At 34.5% G+C, this 6,210-nt stretch overlaps 1 non-coding gene across 1 annotated transcript; it reads right to left on the minus strand.

Annotated features, from left to right (window-relative positions):
- Positions 1-1,421: 1,421 nt before the first annotated feature.
- LOC131406551 (small nucleolar RNA SNORD115) lies at positions 1,422-1,497 on the minus strand. The gene has a single exon (XR_009220191.1). It is a non-coding gene; the product is annotated as a small nucleolar RNA SNORD115 (small nucleolar RNA).
- Between the last annotated feature and the right edge of the window lie 4,713 nt (positions 1,498-6,210).

The following is a 6,210-nucleotide window of genomic DNA, read 5'->3' on the forward strand; positions in this document are numbered from 1 at the left end:
TCTTAGGATAGGTCATTTTAGCTAAGGAAAGGACATATGGACATTTTCCATCCTTCTAGCAATCTTGAACACATTCTAACAGGCATTTGAGTTGCTGGAGTTACAAAAGAATAGGGCTGATATTCTTCATATTGAAAGAAAAAATAAGTTGGTTTCTATGGCATTGTAGTTTCAGTTCCCATTTTGCCATTTAGTAGCATGGCTCTGTCTTTTATTCCCTTTTTCCAAGTTACTAGGGCAACCACTGTCCAACCTGATACTTTCATTCTATGACACAGTCTCTTATCCAAATTTTCAATTACTACTTTTTGTGTTCTCTTAATCATACTTGCTTCCATAGCTATGTTTTGCACAGCCTAGAAAACTCCTACATCTCCTCCCAAGAATGGCACTTATGCTGGGTGCCAGCAAAATTTTTATGTCATTAAATCTCCTCATGGCCCAAGCCATGGCACTCTCCTTATACATCTGTTTGATCCTGAAAATTCTAACCAGTGTTGGCATTCTTAAATCCTTGTGCCAAAGTGGATTGGGGTTTGAGTAGATTCAGTGAAGTTAGTCTGGGTAGTTTTCACGTTTCCCTGGTTTAGGATGCCAGAAAGTCCTCTACTTCAGTAGTCTTTATCTAAGAGGACAAGAGCAGGATAGAAGTCAAAGATGAAAACCATCTCATGGGAACTATTACTAAATAGTAAATAAGATACTAGGAACCTCCTAATTTTATTGCTTATTACATCCATGAGCTAACAAATATCTGGATCTCAATCCTTTGGCTGCAATTGCCAGGATTCTTGAATATTCATAGTCCAAAAATGATCCACAAATATAACACACTGAAACTTGAAATAATATAATAGGGTTGAATTTGTCTACTTGGGCACTTAGACCCAAGCAAATATTGCACCATAGAAAGGATACTGATGAATCACAAAACTTTTTCAACTTTCAGTTAAAGCAAGCTCGGGTGAAAAGTGAAATTCTGATGAGGATTCCATCATATACATCACTCACAGAGAAGAAGAATACATAATGATATTCATGTTGCCTGAAAGAATGAATCTAAATGTCCTAGAAGCAAGTCTTCACTAGTTGAAAGGTCTATTAGGAATTTCTTAGTTACTAAAGGTAGCCCTAACCCATGTAATGGTGCATATCTTGCCAGCCAGATTTACTGCAACATACGATGTAAAAAAGGAAGTGCGGTATAATTTCTGAAAATTATGAGAATGAAGCACCAAAAACTGGTTAATATAAAAGAAAGTGTTGCTCATTTGGAAGGAGACAGAAAGATGTGGAGTTTATCACAGGGGATTTATTATCTGAAGCTCCTAAATAGAATTTATACTCTAACGAAGCTAAGACACACTCACACCCCTACCCCACACACACATACTTCATGATCTGGGATTGTCACCTCTGCTGGGTCCTAGTATAATCCCATTGAGCATAATTTTTATGTTATTAAATCTCCTCAAGACATGATCTCATCATTCACTCAAACCATGGTACCTCCCATACCCACAACTTCTTTATCCTGAAATCTCTTACTAGGGATGGTATCCTTAAACTCTGGTCCCAGATGGACTAAAGATCTGAGATATTCAGTACAGGACAGCTGGGTAGTTAATGGTGCCCCAGGGGAAATAGACTAAAGGGTCCTTTTCCCCATTTGTCTTTGTCTATGAGAACAGGATTTGGACAGCAGTCAAAGATGAAAACTACATCTCTCATGTCTGCATTGCTCGTGTTCCTCTGTGATTTCTACATGAGGGATATTGGTTGTCCTTATTCAAAAAAGGCCAAATTCCTTTGTATATAGACCAGTGATTCACTAAAAACAGCCAATTCAAAGCAAATAAGATACCTTGGCCTCAAGAACCTGTCAGGAGCCTTTATACAGAAACAATACAGGAGAAGATACAGGCTGTATCTTCTGGGAGGCCAGAGTAGAAAAAAATGGCATCATTCATAGCATGTATTTTCCCCTTAAAATTAACCTAATGAAGCCACATGATAATCAGAAGCTAGATATCAAGTATCAGGCTGCTTATAATTTTATTCAGTCTCACATATCGTAGGCAATGCATATACCTGAATCTCAAACCTCTAGCTGCAATTGCCAAGGCCTTTCAATTGTGAGTATTTATGATCCACAAATATCACAACACCTTAGCAAACTCAAAATAATCTAACAGAAATGAATTTGTCTATATATGAATTTAGATTCAATCAAATAATTCACCACAGAAATAATACCAATGAAATCAAGATTTCTCAACTTCAAAGCAAAGCTCAGGTATAAAATAAAATTCTTCTCATAAAGATCATATTGTCTATGTGAGTCACTCATGGAGATGAATCAGCCATATTAATTTTCATGTTCCCTTAAAAAATAAACCTAAATATCTTAGAGGCTAGTCTTTGTTAGTCTACAGGTCTATTTGAAATTATATCTTTCTGTAATCATTTAGGGGAGCCCAGATTAATTTTCATTTTGGGTAATTCTCATTCTACCTGTGTTTCATACCTGTTGCAATTGCAGATTCTTTTTTCAACTAAACTCTGAAAACTGTGGATGACTCATTCCTGTGATAAAGAATTTTTTAGCTTTAGCTCTTTAGCTTCTTATTCCTCACTGTTTAGGTGTTTATTATCCAGCCTTCTGCAGCCCAGAATTTGGTAAAGTAGCATTGTGCTTATTGGTCCAGCTCTGACAAATGAGGTCATTCTGTATGTTGTCATTTATCTTTTCCCCAGCAGTCCCCTGCATGGGCAAAGCTTATATACTCAGCCCCCTGCCATACTGGGGTCATTTAATAGTCCCAGGTTAAGAGAAACTATGGAAGATAGTTCCCCCATTGAGGTTCTCCTCCATCTGCTACGTTAGCCTCTCCATTTTCATTTCCTCAGGATCTATCCGTTATTTCACTGTGTGCATAATCCAAGGATTATTTATCCCTTCAACTCTTGATGGGCACTTTGTTTTCATTTTTTTTTTGCTACTAGAAATGGTGCCACTATAACCACTCATGCATATGTATTTTAGGGCATACATGATGAATTTTTGCTAACTATGTACCTAGGAGTATGTTAGTGGGCACTGTCTAAGAGTATTCTAAACACACTTATACAGTCAGGCACCACATAACGACTGCATATATGATGACTATTTTGGTCAATAATGAACTGCATATATGATCGTGGTCCCACAAGATTAGTGCCATAAAGTCTAGGTAGGTAGTAGGCTATGTCAACTAGGTTTTTGGAAGTACACTCTATGAGGTTCACATAATGACGAAATTGCCTAGTGATGCTTTTCTCAGAATGTATCCCTGTCATTAAGTAATGCATGACTGTAGTTAGATTTTTAAAATTTTATATATCCTGGCAAGTGTTTATTGTTATAATGATCTTTTCTCTCGTGGATAATGACCTTGAATACTTTTTCATACGCTTATTAGCCATTTGGACAACCTCCTTTCTGTTGTACCTGTTTAAATGTCCTCTTTCTCATTTTTTGACATGTAAACGTTTACTATGTCTTTTGTATAATGGTCTTTCATTGAATATACATTTTGATAAACAAAAGCTTTAATTTTGATGCAAACCAATTCATCTGTTTTCCTTTATGGTTAATGCTGTTTGTACTTAATTTTTTGCCTTCACCAAAATCATGGTAACATTGTCCTATGTTAAGTTCAAGAAGCTCCATTGTTTTGCCTTTCATTTTTAAGTCTACATTACACCTAGAAATTATTTCTCTGTATTATTTGAAAAGGGACTCAATTTTTTCCACATTGATAGCCAATATATCTAGCACCAACTGCTGAACAGACTATCCTTTCCTCATCATGCAATAGTGGCACCTTTATTATAAATCAAGTAATTGTATATCAGTTGATCTGTTTGTTGGGTCTCTATTTCTTTCCCATTGGTCTAGTTTTCTGTCTTTTGTCAGTACACAGAGTCTTTACTGTAATCTTATAAAAGGCTTGGAAATTTTTTCATGTAATTCATGAAGCTTTGTTCATTTTCATCAAGACAACCTTGGTTTTCCTTTGTTCTTTGCATTCTATATAATTCTTGAAATCAGACTGACAATTTCCAAAAAGCCTAATGGGATTTGGATTTGGCGTGCTACTGTATTGAACCTTTAAAATGAATTTGGGGGAGAATTAACATCTATATGCCACTGAATCTGCCAACCGAATTATATTATATCCCTTCATTTGTAAGGCTTATTTACTTCCTTTCAATAATGTTTTCTGATATTGTGTGTAGATCTTTTCCTATGTAATTGATATTTCTGATGTTCCTGAAAATGTTACATTTTTAAATCTTCATTTTTCATTTGTTATTTCATGTAGAAATACATTACACTGTACTTATTTGCTTATTAATACAGCAACTTTGCCAAATTAACTCCCTAAATTTAATTGTTCATGTTCAGATTATTTTGAGATATAGATATAGATAGATAGAGATATATAAAATATACTAACACACATATGTATAGACAGTATTTTGTTATCTGTAAATAATGAAATTTATACCTTTCCTTTTCTAAGGAAATGCTATTTTTGTTTTCCATAACTTATTGCACTGACACCCAGTATAGTATTGAATAGAAATGGTGACAGAAAATTCCCATTTTATTCCCAGTCTCAGGAGAAAAGCTTTCAACATCTCCACTATCAACGATTTTGTAATCTATTTATTTTGTAAATACCCTTTATCTCATTAAATAATTTTGTTCAATTCCTAGTTCCCATGAGATTTATGAGGAATAGATTTTGTATTTTATCAAATGTTTTTTATTTTTGAGATATTCATATGTTTCCCCTGTCTTCTGTTACTATGATGAATTATGTTGAATAATTTTTTATTCCTTTAAAAAATAAAATTATTTTAGCATAGTTTCAGATATATAAAAAAAGTTGTGAAGATAGCATAGAGAGTTTCCAAATACTCCATACTCCATTTCATCTATTATTAACATCTTATGTTAGTATGGTATATTTGTCATACAACTAATCAATATTGATACATTATTATTAACTATAGTCTACACTTTATTCAGATTTTCATTGTTTTTACCTAATGTCCTACTACATTTCCAGGATCCCATACTAGATGCCACATTGTATTTAATTGTCATGTCTACTTAGGATCCTCTTGACTGTGATACTTTCTCAAATTTTTCTTGTTTCGATGATCTTCCAAGTTTTGAGGAGAACTGTTCAATTATTTTGTAGAGTGTCTCTCAAGTGGGATTTGTTTAATTATTTTCTCATGACAATTCTAGTGTTATGGGTTTGGGGGAGGAAGACCATAGAGGTAATGTACTATTCTCATCATATAATATCAAGGATGCATGTTATCAACATGATATATCACTATTTATTTTAACCTTGATTACTGGGCTGAGGTAGTGTTTGTCAGGTTTCTCCACTACAAAGTTACTTTTCCCCCCACCTGCCATTTTTATACTGTACTCTTTGGAAGGAAGTCACTATGCACAGACCACAGTTGAGGAGTGAAGAGTTATGTTACACCTCCTTGATGCCAAAGTATGTACAAAGATGATTTTTAATTCTTCTGCACAAGAAATTTGTCTATTCTCCCTAATTTATCTATTCAGCGTTTTTATATTAGTGTAGATTCGTATTTATTTTATACTTTGGATTATAATCCAATACTATGCTATTTATTTTGTTCAAATTGTTCCAGCTTTGACCATTTGATGTTCTTTTGACTAGCTCCTGTGTAACTTTGACATACTTCCTTCAATGTGTGTGTGTGTGTGTGTGTTTAGCACTTCCTTATTTTCTGGCACTACAAGATGCTCCAGGCTCGTCTCTTATATTTCCTGCCCATCATAGAATCAGCTATTTTTGAAAGGACCCCTGGTTTGTTTTATTGGAGAATGATATTAGAAACCAAGATATGGGTTCTAGGTGTACCTGTTGTTATTAGATTGTCATTGCTTCTAGGCTTTTCCAGCTGGCAGAGTAAGGCAACAAGTATGTGTACAATAACTGTGCATATACACATATCTATGACTATTTATATGTGTAACCATCTGTGTATATATATGTTAAACATGAGTTTATACTGATGTTGCCAACTCTAATCTGTTATTACACGGATCATTCTAATCTCTCCATGCTTGTTTGTAACCTTTCACTCCAACAGTGAGAAACTTTACAC

The sequence above is a fragment of the Diceros bicornis genome, chromosome 5 (genome assembly GCF_020826845.1).
Source record: "Diceros bicornis minor isolate mBicDic1 chromosome 5, mDicBic1.mat.cur, whole genome shotgun sequence".
Taxonomy (NCBI): Eukaryota; Metazoa; Chordata; class Mammalia; order Perissodactyla; family Rhinocerotidae; genus Diceros; species Diceros bicornis.